The 19858-nt window shown below is 40.8% G+C and overlaps 1 protein-coding gene across 3 annotated transcripts in view; it reads right to left on the reverse strand.

Annotated features, from left to right (window-relative positions):
• Positions 1-13140, reverse strand: part of ZZZ3 (zinc finger ZZ-type containing 3) — a 77439-nt gene extending 64299 nt beyond the window's left edge. For 2 of the 3 annotated variants that reach the window (XM_042461583.1, XM_042461581.1), the window contains exon 1: positions 12943-13140. The gene's annotated coding sequence lies outside the window, so the exon portion shown is untranslated. Of the gene's footprint in view, positions 1-12543; positions 12693-12942 lie in introns of those variants that run through there. The other variant, XM_042461582.1, reaches the window with a different exon arrangement.
• Between the last annotated feature and the right edge of the window lie 6718 nt (positions 13141-19858).

Below are 19858 nucleotides of genomic sequence, written 5' to 3' on the forward strand. Positions count from 1 at the left end.
TCCCAGACTATTGGTCAACATGGCTGAGACTTATGGGAGCTGAAGTCCAAAATCTCTTAAAGGGACAGTATGGGGACCACTGTTCTAGAGCTATTATGTCAGTATTTTAGCAGTAACCCCACCCACTCTGTACAACTGACTAGCTTGTTTCCCACCTAAACCCTCAGTTCCATGTATGCCTAAGCAGCACCAAGGAACTAAGGAAAGGAAGGACATGATGAGGGGAAGATAGAAGGGGCTTTGTAAGTTCAAGACGACCACTGAAAGAGCTCTAGTTACAGATAAGAAACTTGTCCTCCTTCTTCATGGTCTTCCACAAATGGGAGACTACCAAACTACTCACCACTGGAGACAGTAGTGTCACCAGAGACAAGAAAACAGTATGGCTCTCCCAAATACAGCTTCACCCCTGGACCTTGCATCCATTCTGTAGTAGGAGATGAAGGTCAGAGGCTGTGACCATGTATCTGCTCTGCAAACATCCCCCAAAGAAATACCTTTAGGCAGAAGACATAGCCTGCTGGAATGGCTGCATGTAAGAGCCAGACAGTCTTGTTTTGCTAGTTCATAGGTAGGCTCATAGATAAATGGTAGAAACAAACCACTTTCAGAAGTGCTGGGAAGACAAGCACAAGAAAAGTCCTTGTGACCCATGGAAGGCAGCAATCCTGTCCACATAAAATGCTTCTGCGCGTCTAATATCAAGGCACTTAAGGACTTGTTCAAGGTCCAAGAGTTTGAGTTCTTCATTAACATGATTCACGTGGAAAGGTTGTCACCACTTTCAGCAGAAAGAAAATCTCTTGTCTCACTACCATATTGTTCCTGTGAAACAGCATGTAAGGCTAATCCACACTAAAGATACATAGTTCTCCTGCTTTTTTGACCAATGTAGTAGCCACCAAAAGAACATCTTCCTGGTAAACTGTCGGACATTGCAAGAATTGATTTAAAGGGTTTGTGGCAAGAGGACTATTTCCAAACTCCACTGAGGCATTGAAGCCAAGACTAAAGAGTGAAGGTACTTCAGGAACTTTTTTTACCAATGTGTTCTGAAAACAGGAAGGCCTACTGATGATCTGGAAGTTAGATGAGATTGCCACCATGTACCCCTTGACGAAAGAGAAAGAGAGAGAGCGATCTATTGGACAGAGAGAAGGGAAACTCTAGCATATGACTGCCTTGTGTCTGAAGCAAAGAGATTCCTCAATGCAACAAAAAGCGGACTTTTTCCATTTGTATTCATAGGACCAGACCATGTGCTGCAGCAATGGTATCTTGACAAATATTAGGTAGAAAACCAAGAGATACATCCTCCAGTCAGTCAGCCTGAGAGTGTCCAAGTATGGGTGTTTTCAATGGGGCTCCAGCATATGCAGTATTTCCCTTATGCGGGGTGTGTATGTGTCCGGAACAGATACCCCATGTAAGAGAAGGGCGCACTGTACAGGAAGATATAGCCATTTTAACTTCCACTAACCCAGGAGGAATATTTCCCCCTACCCAAACCAAAATGGGTATGCACATAAACAAAAGTACAGTTGTCCCTTACAATTCATGGGGAATCCGTTCCGGACCCCACCCCACCTATCAGAAATATCGCAAATATCCAAGGCCCATTGTTTTTAATAACCGTGCACTCCTGCACGCATGCCATTTTATCCCCCCTGGTTTCCCGTCCACAAAATAGGAGGGGTGTGAATGGAAAGTCCACAAAATAGGAGGGACGACCATTCTGCCATGTATCATCTTGTTCAAGGTTCCAGCCAATCAATCAATCCAGTTCAATCTTGTTCAAGGTTCCAGCCAAACTGTAACAAGTGCTTTTGGGGGTTCATGTTGCAGAGGAAAAGAAAGGAGATTCTGTATGGGAAATTTGCCTACCTTCGCATTTTCTTTTTGCCCCACTTTCTACATTCCAAGTGGCCCTTCGACCAGGAAGTATTAGTGCTAGGTATTTCTTTGGCTATTATGATTTATTTTGTTTTAATTACAAATGAGTATATTTGTGAAGTTTGTAGTGTCTACAGAAACCACTGCTTTATCAACATGCTATGTAATAGCCCCATGAAATTCATGGGCTCACCATAAATTGATGAGCATAAATAATAAAAGAAGCAGAGAAGAGATGGAAACATATGAATAAGAGGCTGCAACTTAGCCTCTGTCAGGCTGTTTCTGAGAAATTGACAAACTGCCCAGACATGCTGATATATATTACTAGTAAAAAAAGCAATGAGGCTATGCTAAAATAGATAGATTGCCCATTATGATTGTAATGGATGCCCATTATGGTAACAGATGATATTAGATTTAAAAATGCCCAAGGATTTTAATCTCTTGGGTCCTAAACACTCTGCAGAAATAATCCAGTTTGAGACCTCTTTAACAACACTGGTTTGGTGCTAGGGAATCCTGGGAACTGTAGCTTATTATGGCACCAGAGCTCTCTGACAATGAAGGCTAAACGCCTCACAAAACTACAGTTCCCAGACTTCCCTAGCATTGAGCCAAGGCAGTTAAAGCGGTCTCAAACTGAATTAATTCTACAGTGTATTTTGGACTCCAGATGCCTGTTTAGATATGTATGGTTTATCAACCAATGAGATGGTATTTCTAAATGGATAAATGGCTGTTATATTGTTTAAGATTATTATATTCTTCTGTGATATTTACAGCAAAGCCCCCTAGAGAGACGCTAGGGCATAATAGCTTACATGCCATGCTTACATGCATGGCAGGGGGTTGGACTAGATGGCCCTTGTGGTCTCTTCCAATTCTATGATTCTATACTGTAATGTGAAGAGTGTATGATGCCTTACACACAAAATACTGCAATATGATGAAAGCAAAGTCTATGACATGTCTGTTTTCCCCACCAAGAGATGTATATGTCTGTATTTCTATGATTGCATATAATAAAACAGCCTAAAAGATTACCAGACAGCCTACTCATTCTTCCTATAAATATCCAGAGATTCCTATACTTCAGAATGTCCAAATGGAGTGTTCATGTTAACTAAAACTCTTTTGCTCTTTTAAAGCCCCAAAAACTGATGGCTTTAAAAGAGCATAATAAGACATCCATGAAGAGTTAATATTATTATGATTATGGCCAAATCTTATGAAGAAATGATTTGGATGAGAGATACTGATCTGCCCCAAGTTTCATGAGGTCCACATTATCACCAGCTGGACTCTTTGAACTCAATCATATAAAAACTATGACTGGATCTAAAGCTTGATTCAAGTAGCAAAGAAAAATCCAAGATGCTTTAGAAGAAATTATATACGTCAGAACTCAAGAAAAAACAAAGCATGAAACTGAGCATGAGAGAAAGCTGCACAGAAGAAGAAATGAAAACTCCCATCCTGGAAGAAAATCTCATTAGACACTGACTACAGAATCATGCTGGAGGACCTAGGAATGCTTAGAGAGAGCATATATTTCCAGTCAGGGGAAGCAACAGAAGTTGCTGCAACTACAATAATCTGTGAATAATCAAATCTGAGAATGCTTAACCTGCAAATGCGGAAGGACTGAACGTAACTTATGCCAAGACCATCACAAGTAATCAATTGCCACGATTTGAACAGACAAACCAAAGCTGAACTATTTCTGTCCTTTTCAGCAAAGATGAAGTTAAAATGCATTCACATGTATATATAAAACAGGCAACTTTTAAATTACATATTCATGTTTTCATGCGATATTCAGCCAACATTTATAGATTTTAAAAATTACATTTCAGATTTTCACAGTTTCTACAGGTTATCATGATAAATGAATTATTCTTGGAAGTTTCTTTCCACAACACAAATGCGTGCATCACACAACCACTAGCAATAGTCTCTCATATCTCACCCACAACCACAACAGACCCATTACTCCATACCATGAAGCAGGCAACCTTTACTATTCAAACAAGCAGAGAAGTTCATTCTGAGTTCACATGCGATCTTGTCTCTTCCTCCTCAAAGAAGGGGGAAGGGTGGGAAACAACCCCTCAGAAACTGCAAGGGCACAAAGTGCTTTGTTTAGAGAACCCATATGCAACTGCACTTGCTTTGGGAAGCAATGCTCAGATAAATTATTAATCTGGTGACTTTCTATTCCTCAAAATAACTGGAAGGTTTCAAGGGATGAAGCATGCTCATGTAGTGCCAAGAATGCCTGATTTTAATCAGGCTGGTCAGTTATGTATGGCCTGTTAACTCTCAGATTGGATTACTGCAATGCATTTTACATGGGGCTGCCAATGAAATCAGTCCAGAACTGAGATGTAAAAACCACTGCCTATGTTTTCTACCTGCATGTTCTTCCCATTCCTTCCAAATCCGTGCACTTATTGAAAAATTTAAGTAACTAATATAACTTCTGACTACTAATAGTTTTTCAAACTTTTGACAATTATATCCATTCTGACCACTCAAAGTGTAAAATACGCAGCATTTTGTGTGTATTTTTTAATGCACAATATCCTGTAAGCGTCTTCAGAAATATCCTGTAAATGCTCAAGGTAAGATGCACATTTTCTCACAACAAAGCATTAAAAAGCTCAAGAGTGTGAAGTCCAATGAAATCTCTTGCCATTGCCAATCCAGAACAATGTAGCAAGACTGCTAAGGACTGGAAAGGTACTCATCCGGTCTGTATTGAAACAACTCTAATGTATTGAAACAACTCAAAGAAATTTAGGACTCAGATATGAAGGCCTTAGATAGACAATCCAAGCAAGTGGCTGGATTTCTGCAAGATACTGAATAAGGTTGTTCAGATATTGAATAAACACCTGAGTCCTAAATTGTCTTCATTTACTAAAGCAGATCTTCAATTATGCTGGTTGGGGGGAGGGGACACACACCCCTGAAAATAAAACTTGAAAACTTTTTTGAAGGCCTCTCCTGGACCTAAAGTGGCCTGGGGGTATAAATGTGGCAAAACTGCTCACCACACTACCAAGGAGCATTTGGAAAGTACTGTATGCAATTGGCCCTTGGAACTAATGGCGGAATCTGCAAAATGTGTGCATAATCAAGCACCATAGGCTTGGATGGGGTGCGTGCAAGCGGGTGTGTACCCCACTGACGTTAATGATGGTTGCCCTTCCATGAATTTTCAAGTCCACAGATCTCAAGTCTGCAGACTTTGAGAGGCGACTGTAATTTTAAAAAGACACCTTAAATACGTAAATAAATAAAATTGCCATTGAAGACCCTTTCCCATCTGTTCTTAGGTGTTAAAGCCTTTTCATTGATGCCTCTTACCTTTATAGAATGTCTTTCCCAAGGAAATAGCATCTGATACTCTTGCTACTTTCATCTAGGTCAGCAGTTCCCAAACTCTGGTCCTCTAGATGTTTTGGACTTCAGCTCCCAGAATTCCTGACTACTGGCCAACCTGGCTGGGGCTTCTGAGAGTAGAAGTCCAAAATATCTCGAAGACCAAAGTTTGAGAATCTCTGATTTTGACACAAAGCAATATTCTTTTTTTGACTGGTATCCAGAATTCAGTGGTGGAAAGGCAAGGAGGGTTTTTTGGGGGGGCCTTGGGGTTCTCCTCTAGGCCAAGGGATGGTTGCCAGCAGCAGCCACTGCTGCATCCCACTCTAGACTTCTTTGACCAAACGGTGGTGATGGGGGAGGAACAGCAGCAGCTTCTATGGCTGCTGCTTGTGCAAAGTTTTACTGTGAATTCGGCTGTGCTATCTTTCTACCTTCCAACTGAAAAATGCATGGCTGCAGTTTGTCACTGCCCCTACTGCTGCCTTGTCATGTGGATTTTAGAAAAATTACAGATTTTGAAACATTTCAGAATTTCAAATAAGCGAGAGTCAACTTGTACTTCTATTAGCAATTTCAGAACAGAAATATATAAGAAAGATGCAGGATATAAATAAAGTAATATATCAAAGAGAGAAATATGGGCTTCTAGTTTGCAACATGAAGGACAGAAATGCCATCCCTCTATATTCAAAAGTAAGCAAATACCCCCTAACTCACCTATCTTGCCATAAACCTATCTTGTCATATAGTTTTTTTCCTCTTCCTCTCTCTTATACACCACTATGCTGGGCCAAACACACCAGAAACCCTTATCCTATGTGAGTTTGAGGTACACAACCATGACCAGTTTTCATTACAATACATTATACATCACACTTGTTGGGACCAGAAAGGATCTCAAGGTGATCTGGTATTGACCCATGTTCTGCAAATCAGGAATGACCATCATTAGAAACACACTGAGAAGGCCATGGTTGACTAGAAGAGACACGCATACACTAAATTATGTGGCATTATAGGTACTATGATTCATTGCTCAGCCACCATCTCTCAGGATTAGCTTCAAAGAGTGAAGAAAGTCACAGAAAGCCATTTTCTAGATTAGAACAACTATTTATTTCATAGCCCTATTTCAACATCTCTTATCACCAAACAAATTTGTAGCCCAATAATGCAACCGTAGAAGAGCAATACCTTGCTAGTCTATTACTGTGAGAGAGGGGGGGAAAAACCACTTTTGCCACTATGCCAGTTGGCAACATACTGCATCCCAACAGACATCATCACAAGTTAGAATTCAAATTAATTCTGACTTGATGTGGATGAAAACTATTCTGGTGCACCCTGGCTAATCAGATTCAAGGAAAAATATTGGCTGCAGCCCTATTTTCTGAATTATTGACCTGTTACAGACTGCCAAAATAAAGCTGCTTCGAGTCTCTTTGGAGGTATGCTGTTTAAATGATGCATGCATCCTAAGAATCCGGAAGCTGCACCAAAGCTTCACTCCAGCACTTAGGAATGGAGTGTGGCTTTGGCGCGACCTCCGGACTCTTAGGACCCATGCATCATTTAAATAGCATACCTCCAAAGAGACCCAAAGCAGCTTTATTTTGGTAGTCTGTAACAGGCCTTACTTTTGACTACAAGAAAATTTGCAGTACAGCCTATTAAGATTTCTAAAATGACTTTTAATGATGATGATGTTTGATTACAACACCCTTTTTACCAAAGGATGGAACACCAGACATATATAGTCAAGCACAAAACAATCAAACGCAATACTGTAATATACTAAAATAATATACTGTACAGTCACCCCTCTTAACTTGTGGATCTGAAATTCGTGACCTTGAATATCAGCAGAGGGTGAACCTCCGCTATTTTCAATGGTGCAAGCACCCAGAACGTATACCCCATTCAAGCATATGGGCCTTGAACATGCGTGAGCCTCCATTTTTGTGTGTGTGTGGTGGGGGGGGGGGTCTGGAACAGATCCTCCACGAAAATGGAGGGACAACTGTACTAATGTACTAAAGACAAAATCCTCATCAGTCACTACCCATCCTGGCCACCTTTGGCACACTCAGCAGCTTAATCTGGCAAATCGGAGGAAGGTCTTCAGCCCTATGCGAAAACTGATAAGATCCTTCTCCAGCCAGAGGTGCAAAGGAAAACTGTTCCACCAATGCAGAGCCACATCCTGAAAGGCTTGATAGAGATGTATATGTTGGTGGAGCTGCAATAATCCTTTGCCTCTAGATCATAAATTCCTAGATGATAGATACCAAGCTGCCAGATACTAAGGGATATTGGGCATTAAAGAGCAGGGCCTTAAACACCAGGAGCAAAAGCTTGTAATGAGCCCTGGACCAAACTGCTAACCAGCGTGTGTGTGTGTGGGGGGGATCTATAAGGGTTTCTTGCAAATGAGACAGGGGCCAGTGTATAACCTTGTAAACACAGTGAAGGGCACAAAAGTGGGGCTACTGGGCGGTCAGGCTGAAATGCCAGGATCTATGATTTACCCATCTTCACCTTAAGACAGTTTGTTGTCATCTACAGAAACACACTCAACAGGCAGTCTGTCATGGACTTCCATATGGTACCATGTCATCTGTGTAGATGTGATATTGAAAACCCACTTCGGAAATTAGAAATCCAAGGGTAAGTATACAGGATGAGAAAAGATCAAATATTGTTTGCACCATTTTATACCAAATTTAACACATTTCAAGCATGTGTTACTAAATTTTATGGGGGGTGGTGGTGGTAGTAAGAAAGCAGTGAGGTTTCTGCACTTACAACAGAAACCAAGCTCTAAAATGCAAGGACAAAGCCTATTATAAAAATATACATAGATTAACTTTAGTGTTTTAAATTAGAGCCAGTGTGGTATAGTGGCATCAGAGATGGACTACAATTATGAAAACCAGGTTTTGATTACCCATGGAAATCTACTGGGTGACCTTGGTCAAGTCACATACTCTCAGCCCCAGAAAAGTCCATGAAACCCCCCCCCCCCCCGATAGCCATAAGTTAGAAATAACTGGAAGGCACACGACCACCACAACACTTTAGTGAACTGAGAATCTTATTCTTCCTTTAATCTATTCTAGATCTCATACATGATAAAAGAAGGATAGCAACGTAATCTGTACTAAATCAAAAATCAGAAGACTCCCCAAACTATAGTTATCATTGGATTTCCTGAAATTTCCAAACCAGTCTTAAATTTTTCAGAATGAAAAAATTCATTTTTCAACATTAAGACTCCCTCACATTTTCCAAAAAGCACAAGGAAATAAAACTTAAAAATGGAATACTGCATAAAATGTAGTTATAAACTGTTAATGTAAATAAAATATTGATAAACAAATGTGAAAGCCTCTCTGATAGAATAGCGGAAATACTGAAAGCTATTGAAAGAATTATAAATTACTTTGTACATAGAATTAAAATGTTACTTCTGGAAATATGAGCCTTGTGAAAGAAAGTACTGTATTTTTCGGCGTATAAGACGACTCACAATTTTTCCAGTTAAAATACAGAGTTTGGGATATACTCGTCGTATAAGACTACCTCTCTTCCAAGGCACACCAAATAAAAATTTAAAAAACATCAGATTTGATTTCAATATGGTAATTTTAATTCAAATGCTTATGACATGCAGGTACTTAGCAGGAAAACCTGATTTATACAAAGCCTGCTTTGATTGGATTGTATACAAAGCCCGCAAATGCTCCAATCTGGCTCAGTAGTTTCAATACCCACCCTATAAGACGAAATCCGGCGTATAAGACGACCCCTGACTTTTGGGAAAATTTTCCTGGGTTAAAAAGTAGTCTTATACGCCAGAAAATACAGTATTTGCTACTGAAATTAGGAAATTATAAAGACCTTTCACAGTATCCTACTATTTGCACAAATAGTAACTTGTAAGAAAATAAAAGTACGAAGGTATGATGGTCAAACGGCACTGCAACAACTGTTTCACAAAATTTGTTACATTAAACATGTGTGTGTGAATAAAGCATACAGAGGTATGAGTAACTGAATGTCTGACTAGCCTTCTCAAGAGAGATAAAGAAGTTATTTTGTCTGTGTGGTCAGAACAGGACCCTAAGCAAAGTCTAAATAGTTGCTCCTTTCTCTCAGGGGGAAAAAATCACACACACACTAGAGCAGCCCCATTACACAGTTGATTTGTACTCTGGCATTTTAGAGTGAAGCTTTACTATTCTTTTTTGCCTGTGATAGATTTAGATTGTTTAAACACTGAAAGATATTTCCATCATGTGGCAAATAGTAAACATAATCAATTAAACATCTCAAAATCTTACCACTACCTTTGACATATTGCAATATGCATTTTCTGAATATCATTAATTGAAACTCTGGTGGATGGATGGCAAGGCAAGTTTACTTGGAAGGAAGGCTGGCAATTTTAAGTGTTCGTGTGTGTGTGTGTGTTTTCAAGTTGCCTGTTGACTTATGGTGACCCCATGAACTTTATAGGGTTTTCTTTGACAGTTACTCAAAAATACAGCCCAGAGCACCTGGTATTCACTGGTAGCCTCCCATCCAAATCCTAACAAAGCTTAGCTTCCAAAAGCAGAGAAGGCCTGGTACCCTTACAGCAGTGGTTCCCAACCTTCCTAATGCCGCGACCCTTTAATACAGTTCCTCATGTTGTGGTGACCCAAACCCATGAAATTATTCTTGTTGCTACTTCATAACTGTAATTAAATAGGTGTTTTCCAATGGCCTTTGGCGACCCCCATGAAAGGGTCTTCCGATCCCCAAAGGGGTCCCGACCCACAGGTTGGGAACCATTGCCTTACAGCATTTAGAAATGAACTGTTAAATTAAGGGAACCTTAGGCCTGAGGGCAAGGGTACAGAAAACCCCTATAAAAAAAGCTGAAGAAGAAACACAACAGCAACCCAATCCTAGAAGTGTGAAACCAGGAAATACCTATTTAGATGGAGCAAAGCAACCGCTTTCTCAGCACATTAGCACACGGCATAATATGAGTACAGTGCTGAAGTAATGTGACATTGGACTCCCTGGTTTCAAAGCTAGTATAAGTCTTCACTAGAACTAAAAGGAAAAAAGGGGGGGGGAGCTCATTTGATTAACACATTATTCAGTCCCATTTAAGCATAACACAACAAAATGACTAGAGGAAAATCAATGAAATAATAATTTACTATATAACTTAATGAGAAAAATTCACTACTTGTTTCCAAAACAAGGCTCTGGAACTCTTTGGGTTTTTTGATCAAACTGTTGCTTCCATATATATATATATATATATGGAAAAGCCTACTGAGATGTTTGCTAGCTTTCAAATTCCTAAAACCAAAATTCGACTGATCTGTATTCTAACAAACAACTGGCCTCTCTCTTGAACAGTTGCTTCAACAATGTTTACAATATTTGCCAAGTGTTTCCACGTGGGACTGCTATAATTCTCCATACAAATCCTCACTGCTATAATTATCCTTATAAATAACTAAAATCTGTACAGTGTAATGGCAAACCCCCTCTGAAGAAACCTGTCAAGAAAACACTTAGAGTTGTCCTCAGTTGGAAACTACTTGAAGTAACACAACAAAAACAATCTTGCAAACGCATCCTGGGGAATAAATCCTATTGAACTAAAAGGAATTTCTTAGTAGTCATGCACAGGACTGATTGAAACATAATTTTTTCCTAAGGAAAAGGCATTTGCAACTAGTATGCAGTATGTTTAATAGGATGTAAAGTCTTTCTGGTGCCACAAAGGCTTTTGTTGTTTTTACTGTAACAGACTAATATGGCACCCATCCCTCCTGAAAATGGTAAAAGGAAATACTTTCTTTCGTATTGTCTGCCCTTAATACACAAGGCCTGCAGTGTTTTCTTTGGCCTGTCAGTTCTGGCAGCTGCACTTCCAAAGCGATGTAATTTATAAGAAAAGAGAGATTTTGTCAAAATCTAAATGCATGACGAGCTCTTTAATCTGCTGAGTCATTGTGGCTGAAGAACAACAGGTATTCAAACAACTTCACAGTGGACTATTGCTTTACTCTATGCACCACACTTTGCCAAGGTGCGCCATCACAAACTATCTGACATGAAGGGCCAGCAACTGCTTTCTGCATATTCAGGGCCTTACAATATTTGGGCCCAGTGTTTTTCTTTCCCTGGAAACTCTGTATGGACAGACAGCCAAAGAAAGGCTCAGAGTCCAGAACCACTCTAATACCCACCTAAGAGCAAGATTTCCATATAGTTCTGCTTTCTCCTCGGCTGAGAAAAGGCTACTTCATTAGAGGAATGAGGCACACATGGAGTGGAACTGCCTCAAGCATGGAAAAAGACAGAGTAATGCCTGCTGTAAGGGAATGAAGGAGGCTTTTGCCCGCTTCGTTAGATGTATGAGACACACATGGAAGGGAACCACTTCAACCGTGGTGTAATAAACAATAATACCAGCTGTAAGGGGATGAAGGACGCAAAAGGCACACGTGGAAGGGAACTACCTCAAGCATGGTATAATACACAAGACTACCTGCTGTAAGGGAAAAAAGTAGGCAAAAAGTACTGATATTAGATGCATGAGACATGAATGGAAGGGGACTACTTCACACAAGGTATAATATACAAAACTAGCTGCTGTAATGTAATGAAGTAAGCAAGAAGCAGTTCCTTTAGACACATGAGGCACGAATGGAAGGGAAGCACTCCAAGCATGGTGCCTGCTGTAAGGGAACGAAGGAGGCAAAAGCCCACTCTACTAGATGCATGGGAGGGAAGTGCCTCAAGCATGGCATAATAGACAGTAATGCCTGCTGCAAGGGAAGGAAGCAGGCAAAAAGTCAATTACATGCCACCTCAACCTCCTCCTAAACCTAAGATCTGGCACCTCCTGAACAGTCAAGAGCAACTGGTACTCCATTTATACGCGGACTCTGCCAAGAGTATCATTGTTGTTGTTGTTGTTGTGACTATGACTACTTCTGGGTCTGCTGAACTTCCCTTGGCTCCTCCTGGGCTGAGCCCTGGAGAGAGACTGGAATGAAAGAGGGGGAAGTGGCCAGGCAGCTGCAGGGGGCGCCACTATCAGGGCCCTCAAGCCCTGCCCCAGCCACCGCCTCCTCCTGGGCCTTTCCCCCTCCCCGCCCTCCTCCCTTCTCTTCCCTCCCTCTCCGCTACAGCGCCTCCTTCCTTTCCCTCCCGGTCGCCCGTTCCCCTTCTTGTTATTATTACCCATCACTCTCAGCGCAGCCGCCGCCGCCGCCGCCATCCCAAGCCTCGGGATCCCAAGCTCCCGCGGGAACAAAAGCGCCTGACCTCGCGAGAACTCGCCTCCCTCCCTCTCTGGGAACCAACATGGCGCGAGAACTGGCGCGCGGCACGTTGTCCAACAGCGCTCAGACGGGAAAGGCGGCGATTGGTTGAGAAGATCAGAGGAGGGGTCGGGGTGACGTCAGTGTCGGGAGGCGGGGGAGCTCGCGCGGCCTGTTCGAATCCCAGCTGCTTAAACTGAACGCGACGTCACCGCACAAACCACGCCTCCTTTTCTTCATCCTCTCCAGCTCACATCATCATCATCCGGGTCCTCAACCCTCCCCACCTATCTATCGTCCCTAAAAGAAGAGGCCTGACCTGGTTGCTGAGAGACGACGAACTGGCCCCGCTGGGCTCTCGAGCGCGCGCTCCTCTTCCCTCAGCTTCCTCTCAAACCTCAGTCAATGACGTCACCGCCTGCAGCCCCTCCCCCACGGCGACCAAACAGAGCCCGCTCCTCAGTTCCCCTCAGAGAGAGCAGCGTCGACGGCGGAGGCTGCTCTTCCGTTCCCTTCCCCTTCTCCTTCCCTCTGCGCAGCTCCGCCTGCTGGTTGTCTGATATGGAAGGAAAACACACACATTTCCTATTATTAGCCCACCTCTCCCTTCGGATCGAGGCGGGTTCCCAAAAACCCAATGTAAAAATACAATACATAATACGGTACATAATCCAGTAAAATCATGAAAATCCACCACCCTCGACCCATAGAAAGCACTCAATTTCGCATATAAAAGACATTAAAGTTATGATTGTGTACAGCGTTGGAATGATTTCGACTTTGGACTAGGGACACCAGGTTGTGGGCTTTGTGTGATAAAATTATTATTACTTAAGATGAGCCAGCATTGGGATGGTTTCAAAGTTGGACTAGGAGAGCTGGGTTCGAATCCCTGCTTGGTTATGACACCCTTTTGGGTGAGTCACGCTCTTTCCTTTCTCTGAAGAAACATGACAAGAAAACTCCATGGTAGTCACCTTCTTCTTGAAGGAGGAAGGGCCAAGACAGACAGACCAAAATAAGGCTGCTTTGGGTCCCTTTGGAGGCATGCTGTTTAAATGATGCGTGCGTCCTGAGGTCGGAAGCCACGTCAAAGCCACTCCAGTCCTAGGGACAAGAGTGCAGCTTCTGGCCTCTTAAGATGCATATACAAAACAGCATACCTCCAAAGGGACCCAAAGCAGTCTTACTTTGGCCTCTTTCTTTGGGCCCAAACGCAACAATAAAGGTGAACCCTATCACAGGGTTTTCTTGGCACAGTCTGAGGCTGAGAGACTACCTCTGCTGTTGTGTGCCTCCTTCGAGAAGAAGGCAACCCTATCATGGAGCTTTCTTGGCATCTTTCCGATTTGTGGCAACCCTCTCGTGGCTGGTTTCTTCAGAGAGGTTTTGCTATAGCCATCTTCTGAGGTTGTGAAAGTGGGGCTTGTTGCCCAAGGTCACCCTCTTTGGGTCAGAAACTGCTTTTAAAGCATTACAGGAGCCATGTAGTTCCCTCAGCAGAGCCCTAACTCTGCAAGACCTGAATAGGACTATTGAGCATAGGGTATCTTGGAGATGTCTAGTTCATAGGGTCACCATAGGTTGAGTCCAACCTGAAGTCAGTTCACATCAAGTCACCTTGAATGGGTTGCCAAACAATTTGTGTTTGCCTATGAACCCTCAAGTCACCTGTTGACCTCTGGCAGCCCTGTGCATTTCATGTTTTTTTAGGCAAGGAATACTCAGAGGTAGTTTGCCAAACCAATTACTCTTAAATTCAATTACACCATTCTTGATGAAAAGTCTTGAATGATTTATGTTATGACTGCAATTGTATATTAACCTGGTAATACATTATTTGTCCTGGCAATTATTCATCCTGGGAAAACATTATTCCAAGTTCCGTTTAGGAGGCAGGAGCTGGAATGCAACCTCGCAATATCATTTATAGGCTATAGCAAAGCCTTTGACTGAAAGGCTATGGAATGCCCTTAAAGGCATAGGAGTGCCAACACATCTGATAGTCCTGATGAGGGATCTGTACTCAGGACAAGAGGCTACCGTCAGAACAGAACACAGAGAAACAGAATGGTTCCCAATTGGCAAAGGGGTCAGACAAGGCTGTATCCTTTCACCCTATCTGTTCAACCTGTATGCAGAACATATTGTAAAGAAAGCAGGCTTGGACACAGAAGGAGGGGGAGTAAAAATAGGAGGAAGGAATAGAAACAATTTAAGATACGCAGATGACACCATCGTACTAGCAGAAAACCTCACATTCCTGGAACACCTACTAAGGATGATCAAAGAAGAAAGTACAAAGGCAGGCTTAATGTTGAACATCGGGGGAGGGGGGGGGGGAAGACCACTGAGGACCTTCACAAGTTCAACCTAGACAGCAAAGAAATAGAATAAAAGAATTCCTATACCTGGGATCAAACATTGATAGAAATGAGGACTGCAGTCAGGAAATCAGATTAAGGGGAAGGTAGCTATGAAAGAACTAGAAAACATTCTAAAAGGCAAAGATATACAACTCAGTACAAAAGTTAGAATCATACAAGCCTACTCCCTATTACCACACGTGGATGTGAGAGCTGGACAGTTAAGAAAGATGATAGGAAGAAAATCAATGCATTTGAGATGTGGTGCTGGAGAAGAGTGCTGAGGATCCCATGGGCAGCCAAAAGGACAAGCAAATGGGTCCTAGAGCAGATCAATCCAGAAACCTCCCTAGAAGCCAAGATGATCCAACTGAGGCTGCTGTACATCAGACACCTCTGAGAAGGAAGGACTAATTGGAAAAGGCAATAATGCTGGGAAAGGTGGAGGGAAGTAGGAAGGTAGGAAGATAGGAAGGTCATATGCCAGATGGATGGGCTCTATTAAGGAGGTCACGGGTTTTATGGGGTTGCAGGAATTAAGCAGAGCAGTGGAGGACAGAGGGTCTAGGACTCTAGATGTCTCATCCATTTGAGTTGAGATTGACTCAAAGACAGTTAACAAGAATAAACATTTGATTTGGGAGGACAAGCCTAACTTAATACAGGCAGTACGACTAAGTATAGGTCTGATGAACTGGGTGTAGCTCTTTCTATTTTATCCTCTGAGTTGAGACATGACTGACAACCTGGAAATAGTGCTGAATTACATAAATTTGCCTTCCCCAGCCTTGTGCTATTCAAATGTGCTAGACTAAAACTCTGCGCAGCTCACCTCATTAGGGAGACATCAGGTTAGGGTAAGAAGATGTAAGTAGACCACCTTGGTCCAAAACTCACTGCAGAAATATTCCATCTTGAGACTGCTTTAACTGTCCTGGCTCAGTGCTAGGGAATCCTGGTAATTGTAGTTTATTGTGAGACCAGAGTCCTCTGACCAAGAAGGCTAAATGTCTCACAAAACTACAATTCCCAGGATTCTCTAGCACAGAGCCAGGGCATTTACAACAGTCTTAAACTGGATTAATTCTGCAGTGTATTTTGGACCCTTGATGCAAAAGGAACATTTCTGTATTCTTTCTTATTTGCTTTAAGAAGTGGTGTTTCCAAATTAGTGTAATGTAGCCTAGCAGACTGATAACCATATGAAGAGATCATGCTGGAAAATGATAGTGGAGGCAGGAACACACACCAAAATAAATAACTGTATTGAAATGATAGACAAAATGGTGAGAGACAACAGATGACAGTGTATAACGCAACATTATATAATCAATTAAACGTCTCAAAATCTTACCACTACCTTTGACATATTGCAATATGCATTTTCTGAATATCATTAATTGAAACTCTGGAACAAGCGCAACAACTAAAGCAATAGATATGTAGCTAACATAATAGTATTAGTAATTAAGCAGTTAAGACTGACTAGCATGTAAACAAATAGTAAATTTTTATCAAATATAAGAGATGACAAATAGTATTTAAGAAAAGAATAGATTATTAAATATTGAACCTGTTTAATCGTCCATCCACTTTAGTGGAACAAACGTAAGAATATTTAAATTCCAGCTGTGAAATAAAGGTAAATGTGCTACTCTCACGGACTGTCTAGGGTTTTTAAACTGTTCCAGCAATATAAAATAAAATAAAATTCAAAGTCCTAAAAGCACTCAAAATATTTTCAAAGGAAAATGTTTTTAAAATGTCCAAAAATAAACAAAGATAAAGTTAAAAATAAAACAACCTTAAATGCAAGTACATTCCAGGCTTTAAACTAAGAAAGAAAATTGTAGTGTGTGTGTATGGGGGGGGTTTGTCTCTCCATCTTGACCTTGGGGCTGAAAGCATCACATCTGAGCAGAGAGATTTCAACAGCAGCCCATCCTTTGTTCCAAGCAAAGATTCACCAGATGGTTTGTTTCTGGTAACACCCCTAAAACTGTTTTTTAATCCTTATTACATTACACCCACTAAATCTCTATACCATATATACTCGACTATAAATCAGCCTCATCTGTAAGTTGAGGGCAGATTTTGGGGGCAAAATTATGGATTTTTATATGACCCACAGATAAGTCGGGGGTTAAACTTAGTGGCATGTAATGAAGGATGTCAATGATAAAGCAAAGGAAAACAATGCCAGCAAACTAACAAAATCCCAGCAGTCATAACTATTTGTGCTCATACTAAAGGCTGGCAGGATGAAAGAGTAGAAAGGTATCAGTACTTCCAGGGCAGATTAAACTCTTGTCTTTAATCAGGGAATGGTTTAATATACACACTCATCCCTCCATATTTGCGGATTTGATTAATACATTCTCCCTAGGAGTATCTAGGTCCTCCAGTGCAACTTTATGGTCAATTTTAATGAAACGTTGCACTGAAAGACCTAGAGATTCCTAGAGAGAATACTCTACTAGGCCTCTGTAGCTCCTCCAGTGCAGTTCTATGGTCAGTGTCTGTCGGATGTTGACCACAGAGTTGCCCTGGAGGACCTAGAGATTCCTAGAGAGGTGTTCTCTCTTGGTGTTTTTGTTATTTGCGGTTTTTCCATATTCACAGGGGTTTTGTGCCCCTAACCCTAGTGAATATGAAGGGACAAGTATACTGTATATATGATTTAAAGTACAGTACTTACATTGACCCGTGGATAAGTCAACTCAGGTTTTTTGAGTCAATTTTTAAAACCTAAATTTCTAGACTTATACATGAGTATATACAGTATTAATATACCAAAATTTACAGTATTAGTTGGTTTTGTCAAGTTTTAAAATTCAAAAGACATAAAGCACTGGGAGTTCAATTAATCTACTGACTGCCCAGCCATGTGACCATTAATCTGCATCCAACTTTTAATTAAAGCAGAGACCATGGATTTTTTAAAAGTAGTTTTATGTTTAAAAATGAAACATGGTATAGGATCTTATTAGAGACACACATAACAACACCAGTACTGACTGACATGAATGTAAAAATAAAAATAAACAGTTAATTTAAATTAAGAACTGTTCTAAAATAATAATTATTCCTTCTGTGGAGTTACAACATTGTTGTGTAAAAAGAATCACAATACACTTAAATATACCATAATTTCTTTGACACAAAATATTTTAGAACATTTATTGACTGCTATTTTTATTCTGTACTATTTCATACCAAGGGAGACAATTAAGAGATAGCGTCTTCATTTTTAAGTTATTTTTTAATTGGAGGGAGATTTTGCAAATCAGAATAATGCAGATATTGTCTTATGTTTTAACATTCTCCATTAGTCCATCTGCACAGGATGATCCATTTTCCATGGCTTTCTTCCAATCTTGTATTCTGTATCTTGTCCTCAAAGGCAGACTCTGGCCTTGTTATGTTTAGCACTACTGTGAAGATGCAACATGGCATTTGTGAGCCAAAGTTTCCTTGAATTACTCTCTTCATTGGAAATGGTCCATCTTTTAAGCCTTAAGCTGGAGTGCTTTTTCTGGAGGCTGTACTCCAGAACATAAGAGGATATAGTTGCCATCATGTCCTTATGGTAGGCTTCCCATAAATAGCTGATTGATCACTTTGCAAATAAATGATGGAACTGAAGAAGCCTCAAGTGTGGTTCAGTAAAGTTCTTCATATGTTCTATTGTAGTAGTTTAAATACTAATCCAAAATACAGTTAGCAACTCATCAACAGACAATAAGATATTCCATCACACATTTTGTACGTCTGGGCAGTGGAAGAACAAGTCATCACATTTGCTATAACATTTAGTTAGAACTTCTGTTTCCAGTTCAGAACTATCTTTCTGATTCGTTTTTATATGCAAGGTTTCATAGTCGGAAGTGGTTGATTTGTTTGAAAAGATGGCCTTCAGAACTGCAGGAATGTTACTGTGACAGTGAAGGTGCTTTTACATGAACTCATGATTCCATTCTTTCAAACACATATTGAGTTCCACACAATTAACTGCATGATGTAAATTAAAATTACATTCTGATTAAAGCTTGGGTCACACAATTCTGACAATGAACTGTACTCTGATTTAATTTCAGCCTCCTTTATTTGAGCTTCTGTTTTCTATTTCAGTAATAACATCCCCCTAGAACACTTCTACTTTAAATTAAATTCATGGTAGAGCGGATGCATTACTTTTACTGAATACTGTTTTACCTTTTTTTTTGTGGATAAGGAAGTTGACTTAATATGAGATGTTATCCTATACACTCTAAAGAGAGTGCAGTACGTAGTAATGATTAATGCTTGTAGAGAAGGAGGATTTAGTCCATCCAACAGGCAGGCAATCAGTCCCTCCTCCCATCTCTGGACAACAACCTCAACACCTTCCTAAAAATCTCTTTGACCAGGAGGTGGAAACCTCCCTGGTACTGGTTTTCAGACTGTATTGGGAGTTGAAGCAGAGACTGGAAGAAAGTTCTGCTACATCTAGCAGTGAAGCATAGGATTTAGCCCATAACTTGAAAGCCAGCAAAGTTTTAATTAGTGATTTTGATTCATTTTTGACATTTAATCTACAGAATTAAGAGCAATTAGAATTCTGGCAAAGAGGAGGTTTGACTAATAGGGTTAAAAAATCTCATCAAAAAGCTTGTGCTTGCTTTTGAAGATTTGCTGCTCTGGTTGGGATGAAGGACCCAAAGATGTAGAAATGTCAGTTTATGCAGCATTTCGATTCTTTTTGATCTATCATTTGAAAGGCAGGGAGGTGGAGAGAAGAGAGGGATCAGTTGCTATGGGGACCAGGACATCCTGGCTCAAAACAGTATATTACAGAAAGGTGCACAGATAAATACATGCAACACAGTT

Source organism: Sceloporus undulatus, chromosome 4 (assembly GCF_019175285.1).
Source record: "Sceloporus undulatus isolate JIND9_A2432 ecotype Alabama chromosome 4, SceUnd_v1.1, whole genome shotgun sequence".
NCBI lineage: Eukaryota > Metazoa > Chordata > Lepidosauria > Squamata > Phrynosomatidae > Sceloporus > Sceloporus undulatus.